This window comes from Lactuca saligna, chromosome 8, assembly GCF_052625555.1.
Source record: "Lactuca saligna cultivar CGN05327 chromosome 8, ASM5262555v1, whole genome shotgun sequence".
Lineage (NCBI taxonomy): Eukaryota > Viridiplantae > Streptophyta > Magnoliopsida > Asterales > Asteraceae > Lactuca > Lactuca saligna.
Genome location: NC_136424.1, coordinates 103192735 through 103201318, shown reverse-complemented (window position 1 = coordinate 103201318; position 8584 = coordinate 103192735).

The window sequence follows — 8584 nt, the reverse complement described above, 5'->3', positions numbered from 1 at the left end:
AGAGCGGAAATTATCCCTATCAGTCTGAAAGCTAGCATCACTATACCATACAACTCTCAAGTCATCACTCCCACCGAGGGTAAGGACCCAGTCCTTAGTCCTCCATAGGTACATGAGGATATTATTTACTACAGTCCAGTGTGCCTTACTAGGGTTCCCCTGATACCTGCTAACCATGCTCAAGGCAAAGGCTACATCAGTTCGAGTACACTTCATAGCATACATAATCGATCCTACAGCCGACGCATAAGATATTCGACTCATTTCTGCTATCTCAGCCTCAGTAGTAGGGATTTGTCTCTTACTCAATCTGGCGTTACTTTGGATGGGTAACTCTCCTTTCTTAGATTCCTGCATGCCGAATCTCTTCATCACCTTATCCAAGTCGGTAATTAGTCTTTTATTCCGGTCTCTTAAGATCCTTATCCCTAGAATATAGGTAGCTTCTCCTAGGTCCTTCATAAAGAAACACTTCCCAAGCTAGGACTTCACTTCCTGCAGAGTTGGGATGTCATTTCCTATGAGCAGTATTGATGGGTTTTGAGCAAAAAATCATTCCTATGGTGTACATGCAAACCCTAATAGCTTTTGGATCTAGTTTGTCTAATGAACATGCAATTGAATATCAAAAGCTATAAACCCTATATCCAGCATACAATTAATCATATTAACATAAAATAGGATTTACATCTGACCTTTGATTGTTATATAGCAATAACAATCAATCATTGGCTTCAGAAAGCTTAGTGCCTCAAGTGCTGCACCACTAATGGAGTCATAAACACCACTAAGCAACTTGGATGAAGAGGAGAAGAGAGGAGGCTGCCCAAAACGTCTAGAAACCCTAAAGGAACTCTTAGCACCGTTTTTGGGGCATATGGGCCCTTTATATACATGTAGGCTATTAGGGTTTACAACTAGGAAACCCTAATCTGACTGCTTAAGCCCTAAGCAGCCCATGGACTCCTTTAAGATATCCCTTGGATGAATTCCTTATGGGCTTACCATAGTATTCGTCCAACCTATATATTATTACGTAATCCATAGCCCAATTGTAATTATCTTATAATTACAACTCCAGTCCCCTAAGTTTAATTAATCTCTTTTAACGACAAAATTAATTCTTAATTAATTCTTGACTAATATTAATTAAACATTATGATTTCTCCTTTAATATATTATTCTTATAATATATTAATAAATCCTAATTAAACATTTCTCTCCTTAATTCATCCTACATATTGCTATGGTGAAGGAAACCCAAAAGGACCATGCTCATAATTGGGTCAAGTACATACCAAAATAGTTATGGACTTAGATACTAATCCAACAGTCTCCCACTTGGATAAGTCTAATAACTATTTTTCGTATGACTTCAGAACTTGATCAGTAATCGTAGCTTTCAAAAGACGTTGTCAACTCTGATCTTATCAGATACGCATGTCCTTTAGATAAAGGATCATATATTCCTCCATTCTCAAGATATCGTATAGACATAAGACATGACTTTCAATCATTCTCTCTATACTGTTTCCCAACTTCCGATTTATGACGACTGACAACAAACTACTATTGAACACATCAACTTAGTCTTGGCTTGGCCAAACGCTTAAGTGTCATCACTAAATCATTGAGAGGCCCATAGATATTTCTTTTATCTCACTTTGGGTAAAAGGAATGGATAAACTTTGACTTAAATTCTCGCATGTACTCACTCATCGAATCACACACAACATTAAGTTTTATAACACCAAGTTACTGGTGCGTTTACTTATCATCAATGTGCAACTGACCAGCAAATAACAACTTACACGTCTCGGTTTCAAGAATATACAATATTATCATCTCACAATCACTCGTGATAAAAACCATTAAGTGATTCACGTGAGCATGGGTTTAATCCAATACTCTAATCTTATCAAAGCACTCATGAACTCTGCAGCAAACTTGTGCTATGTCTAAACTCTTTAGACAATCTACAGACTCTTCATGATAGTCTTCCTTCATACCTACTTCCAATGTATGACCGATTGTAGAGGTTCGAACAACCCAATTATTTTGGAAGTCAAAACATGCAAATTGAAACACAACAATAATACTTAATCCTATATGGCCCCAAACTTGTGGGAGTAAATAAAACAGTTTTGTTTAAACACCATTTGATTACTCATTATTCATCGTTTACTGTTTCAGAAAATCAACTTATTACTCAAATTACAGCAATAGTTGTCCTATGCACACTATGTTTCCTATGGTCTTACTTTGTGAAATAGATCAATTGAAAAACCTTTCCGATGATGCTCATTTCATAATTCCCAATCCTTATCATTAGTGTTAGAACACAAGGTTCTTGCCACTACTAGAATATGCTAGATTCTAACATTTTATGCAACGATCCTTTCGCAAAGTCATAGCACAAAAGTCACCAAGACTTGGCCAATGAAAATTACAAAGTACTCTAACGGAAATTGTGACAAGACAATTCCATAGACGTGAAGTCTCACATTCAAAGTACATTCCTTTGAACATCCTTCTTGCATAAAAGTTTCTAATCTAGACATAGACTCTCAATATCCAACTCCCAATATGGAAACATTTCCACATTTGCCATTTGAGAACTCATTCTTAATAGAATCTTATCTATTCATAATAATGTCGATGTGGTCCATCCAATACCATACTTCCAACTACTCACAAGCAACCAATCCTCAGCAAACTTTGGATCGTCCTTTGATAGTTGTTTAATTATTTTAGTCAAAACCGATTCTAGTCCTTTTTTCCCTCTTAATGTGCTAGACATTTGGAAAATTTTAGAATGGTAAAATATTATAGCATGTTCAATCGATCCTTTACCCGAAGCGTATGGGACACGATGCATAATGTCTTACATAAAGATATGATACTTTATCAATCTTCTGTCATAATATTTTATGTGTCATGTTCTCCTGATTCGAACTATGAAGAGAGATGTCGTAATCAGAATCGATATTTAAGAACACACTATGTATCCTTTGACTAAATTTATTAAAATTTCTCAATCTAAGCTTTATATTTTGAAACCAAGTATAATATTCTCTCCCTTAATTATAGCAAACAACTTTTCAACCCATGCAACTTTGCAAATTGAACCTTTGTTTTTCTATAAGCAATATTGCTAACTTGCAATACTTTCCATAATAACCATACAAGCATAACACTTATGATCCTACTATCATGATGATTATTATCGTATAAGCATAACACTTATACTCCCACTAGCTTTGACATGTATTTAGAAAACAGCCGAACTTCCAGAAAACAATGTCTATTAAATTTCTGAAGTTCATATTTCTAATACTAGATGCTTCGATAAGCCTTTATCTAGGCTTCTTAAAATTATACACCTTTGCCTCAAATAACTTATATGTGTGTCTAAACAATTCAAAACTTATATCAATAAGTCCTAAATGTTAGACTAATTGCCCAATCTCACAATTCGAACTATGGAAAGGGATGTCGTAACCATAATCGAATGTGAGAATACAAATTTCACAATTGTTATCTTCTTAAATCTCTCTTAGTGAAAGCATTTTCTCACAGTCATTTTCATGAAGGAGGGAATCTTATGACACTTATATTTTATGGTGTATGTGTTCCTATCCATGTGAATTTGCCAAAACCAAGTTTGCGACAAATTCAAACTCATATGGATTGAACATTCTTGATTTCTAGCCTTATGGTAACACGAGTGTCCACCAAGTCTTCCAAGTAGTTTAGCAACTTATCCTTACATATCAATGTACTTTCCATCGATCAAGGCCCTTTGCCTTTATGCATTCAAATGGGAACTCATAGAACTCACATACATAATTAACTCAATTGGAGTGGCACATAAACAAAATAATGTCAACACGATAGGTTGTAAACCTCAAGTCGTGTGCTAGTGATGATAAGGTTTATTCTTGATTTGTTCTTGAAACTTTTTCAAGATCATTGAAAATCCCATTGTCCTCTTGACATATATGATTCTCTTGTCAGGAAACTTTCCTAGAGAAACAAATATTCAAGAGTTAGTGTAGTTCTTATCAAGACAAAACACTTCAGATAATTGGTCCTAGTTGGTCTTTGTCTTATCCAAGACATCACAACTTACCAATTTCAAATGTACAAGAATAAGAAACTTTCTTATTCTACATTTGATAAGTGTTACAACCCTACTTAAGACTTTTCAATCAAGTCACAATCTTGACTCTAAGAGTTGATATTGGAACAAAGTATGATTGACTTCTTGATTTAACTATTTCTACAATTCTTGATTCCTCTTCTTAGACATGCAATTGCACTAAGATTCTCTTAGAGGATCAATTGAGACATGGTTCTTAATCATTAAGATCTATCATAAAACACAATAAAAGATATTCTCCATTTTTCTTAGAACAGAGAAACTTTTATCTTTCTGCCTTCTTGATTCTTCCTATTCGTTCTGCCATTCATTAAAACTCTTCCAATCAACTCAGAACTACACTTATTCTTATAAGTACAATCATATTTACTAAACTTTTAGTAAATCATGACGAATATCTTTATTACTCTTGTGGTGGACTTGATTGATGCCCTAGTCCTTCACTTGACTCTTTATCAATGAATTAGTCTTGAATTTCCAAATATAAAGTTTCTCATTCATCACACAACCAATTTGTATGATTCCAAGTTTCTATCCAATTGAAACTTGGGTGATGAGAAACTCTCCCTATTTGGTAAATTCTCGACATTTCCACAAATAACATAATTAAGAATCAAATCCATTATTGCTAATAATAGAAACCTTCAAACATCAATTTTTCATACATGCCATTGCAAGGATAAATAAATAAGATAAATCAGAATTCATTTTATTGCGGGAAAAAATTGTCCTTAAAATGAAATTCAATTGAAAAACTATGTTGTTACATATTTCTTAGCAATCTATTTTAACTCCAAGTAGTAGCTTAAGAATCCAATCTTCAAGCAATGCGATCGTAATCCATTTCTTCATGATTAGATTCAGCTCACTTCTTCCCTTAAGCTTCCTCTCTTTTCTTTGATCCTACAAAACATCAAAATGTAATCTTATCACATCATGTATTAAAAATCTAGAATAGGAACTTAAAAGAGTTAGTTAATGGATTTTACCTGAAGCAGAGCCATACGTCTTGACTCTCCCATCACTTAGATCTCTCAGATATCTTGGGCAGCTTCGTCTCCAATGCCCCTCCTATTGGTAATAAAAGCAAATGGACTCCTTTGGCACAGCACATCGGACAATCACAGACTTAGTTCTTTATGGACTTCTAATGTTGCCAGTATCCATTGAAGTTTGAGAGTTTGATTCACCAGACAAATTTGCTTGATCAGCACGCCAAATCATTGTTGATCCAGCAGCTATAAGCAAATAGGTGAGATCAATGAGGGTCACGTCATGATCCATCATATAGTACTCTCTAACGAACTCACCATATGATTCAGGAAGTGACTGAAGAATCCAGTCAACAACCAACTCACTTGAAATCTCGAAACCCAACATGTTTAACCTATCAATGTGTGACTTCATCTCTAAGACGTGTGCACACACAGGTTTCCCATCTTGTTGTTTACTTGCCAAAAGGGCTTGAGTGAGCTTAAACTTTTCAAGCCTTTGAACTTGTGGGTCAGGGAGAACAATTAGAGGAGGTGGAGGAAGTGAAGCATGACTCTCATTTCCTTGATCGTATCTCAGAATGTCAACTTCATTTGGAAAGCTTGTTCTAAAGGATTTGGGAAGACCATTGTAAGACTCAGACATCTACAAAATGGGAGAAAATTCAAGTTAAGTTGATTGAGTCCTTAATAAAACACCAAAATGAGTTATTAAGGCTAGGACCCAACACAATATTCTACAACCTAGAAGAGGGATGTCGTAATCTAGTTGCAGAATATTTGAAGGTAGGTAAATGACAATTTACCAATTTCCACCATGAAAAATGAAAAGGAGGTTTAAGTTTTAAATGAATTGAAACTCCTAGATCTTTTGAGATCCATTGAACTTTTCAATGGCATGTTTAATCTCGATTATGCCCTACTATTTGTGAATGGGATGCCGAGGATTACAAATAAGGTGTGAATAACCATACGAATCACGTGGTGCACCCAATGCTACTATCACCTAATCAATGTGCCGGTTACCCACACACACTCCATTGATCTATGATAAGAATCGATCCACCCTTCGCCACCAATTTCATCCCCAAATTAGTGTTCCGGTTAACCACACACGCTCCACTAACATTTGACAAGGGTACAAAGTGTTATTCCATGGATTAACATACAATTTCACATTTTTCCTAGAGTAACTATGACTTGGGAATTTATGAAAGTATTTAGTTACTCTGTAAACTTCATTACACTTATAATGTAAGGTTTACTCCTATATTACCAGTTCGGCTAACGACCCTCCATTAGTCAAGAGTGCGGTAGGTAAGAGTGAATACCCATTCAATCGATATTTTATAGGCAATTTCCTGAAACATCCCTTATAGACCAGCTTCATGAATGAGGCCTACTAACGGTAAGACTAACTGTTTACTCATACATATATATAATATTAGACTTTTAATTTTATATATAGTATAGGGTGTATTTTACACTTTTAAAATACTGGGTGGTTCAATTTATTAAATTATACTTTTAATTTAATTAAATGTTATATATAGTATAGGGTTTAACTATTTAAATTTCAAAAACAAAACTTTAAAGTTCAAATTTAAACTATAAAACTGAAAGGGAGTAATTTGAAACTATTCAAATAAGGCAATTATCTAATTTTGACCTAGTCAAATATCTTGCAAGATAATTCATCAAATAACTCAAATAGTTAAACATTATCTTATAAGGTAACAAATATTTGATTAAATGATAATTATATACTATTTTGGTAAGGATACTCACCCAAAAACAATAAAAATCGGATTTTATGAATTAAAACGTTTTAGGTAATTATCCACAACCAAATCAGGTCAAAATCCTGCAAAAACAGCATTCTGCGACTCAGACTCGTCAAGTCAGCAATGGACTCGGCGAGTCCAACCCCCAGAAACTCAAATTTTTCGATTTTAAGCTTGAATAATCAAATATAACATCAAATACATCATACAAACAGCCCTAGGCTCTAATACCACTGATGGATTTTGAGCAAAACATCATTCCTATGGTGTACATGCAAACCCTAATAGCTTTTTGATCTAGTTTGTCTAATGAACATGCAATTGAATATCCAAAGCTATAAACCCTAAATCTAGCATACAATTAATCATATTAACATAAAATGGGGTTTAGATCTGACTTTGATTGTTATATAGCAATAACAATCAATCGTTGGCTTCAGAAAGCTTAGTGCCTCAAGTGTTGCACCTCTAATGGAGTCACAAACACCACTAAGCAACTTGGATGAAGAGGAGAAGAGAGGAGGCTACCCAAAACATCTAGAAACCCTAAAGGAACTCTTAACACAATTTTTAGGGCATAGGGGCCCTTTATATACATGTAGGCTATTAGGGTTTACAACTAGGAAACCCTAATCTGACTGCTTAAGCCCTAAGCAGCCCATGGACTCCTTTAACATATCCCTTGGACGAATTCCTTATGGGCTTACCATAGTATTCATCCAACCTATATATTATTGCGTAATCCATAGCCCAATTGAAATTATCTTATAATTACAACTCCAGTCCCCTAAGTTTAATTAATCTCTTTTACCCACAAAATTAATTCTTAATTAATTCTTAACTAATATTAATTAAACATTATGATTTCTCCTTTAATATATTATTCTTATAATATGTTAATAAATCATAATTAAACCTTTCTCTCCTTAATTCATCCTATATATTGTTATGGTGAAGGCAACCGAAAAGGACCATGCTCATAATCGGGTCAAGTACATACCAAAATAGTTATGGACTTAGAAACTAATCCAACAATTATGTCATCCACATACAATACCAAAAAGCTACCTATACTCCCACTAGGTTTGACATATACACAAGATTCATCTTCACTCCTAGAAGAGCCAAACTCTTTGACTTTCTCATCAAAGCAATGATTCCTTCTGCGAGGTGCTTGCTTTAATCCATAAATGGATTTCTTAAGCTTACACACAATATTAGGGTACTCTGTATCGACAAAACCCTCTGGCTGACTCATGTAAACATCCTCAACCAACTCCCCATTAAAGAAAGCAGTTTGACATCCATTTGCCATATTTCATAGTCATGCAATGCAGCTATGGCTAACAGAACCCTAATAGAGTTAATCTTGGCTACTAAAGAAAAGGTATCATCATAATCAACTCCCGGAGTTTGTGAGAAACCCTTTGCAACCAGTCGTGCCTTATAAGTGTGTACATTACTATCCATGTCAGTCTTCTTCTTGAAGATCCATTTACACCCTATAGTCTTATGACCTGGTATGTTCTAAACCAAGTTCCAAACTTGATTGTCATACATGGACTGTATCTCGTTGTCCATTGCCACTTTCCATTTGGCTGACTCAGGGCCTGCCATGGCTTCCGTGTAACTATTAGGTTCATCCA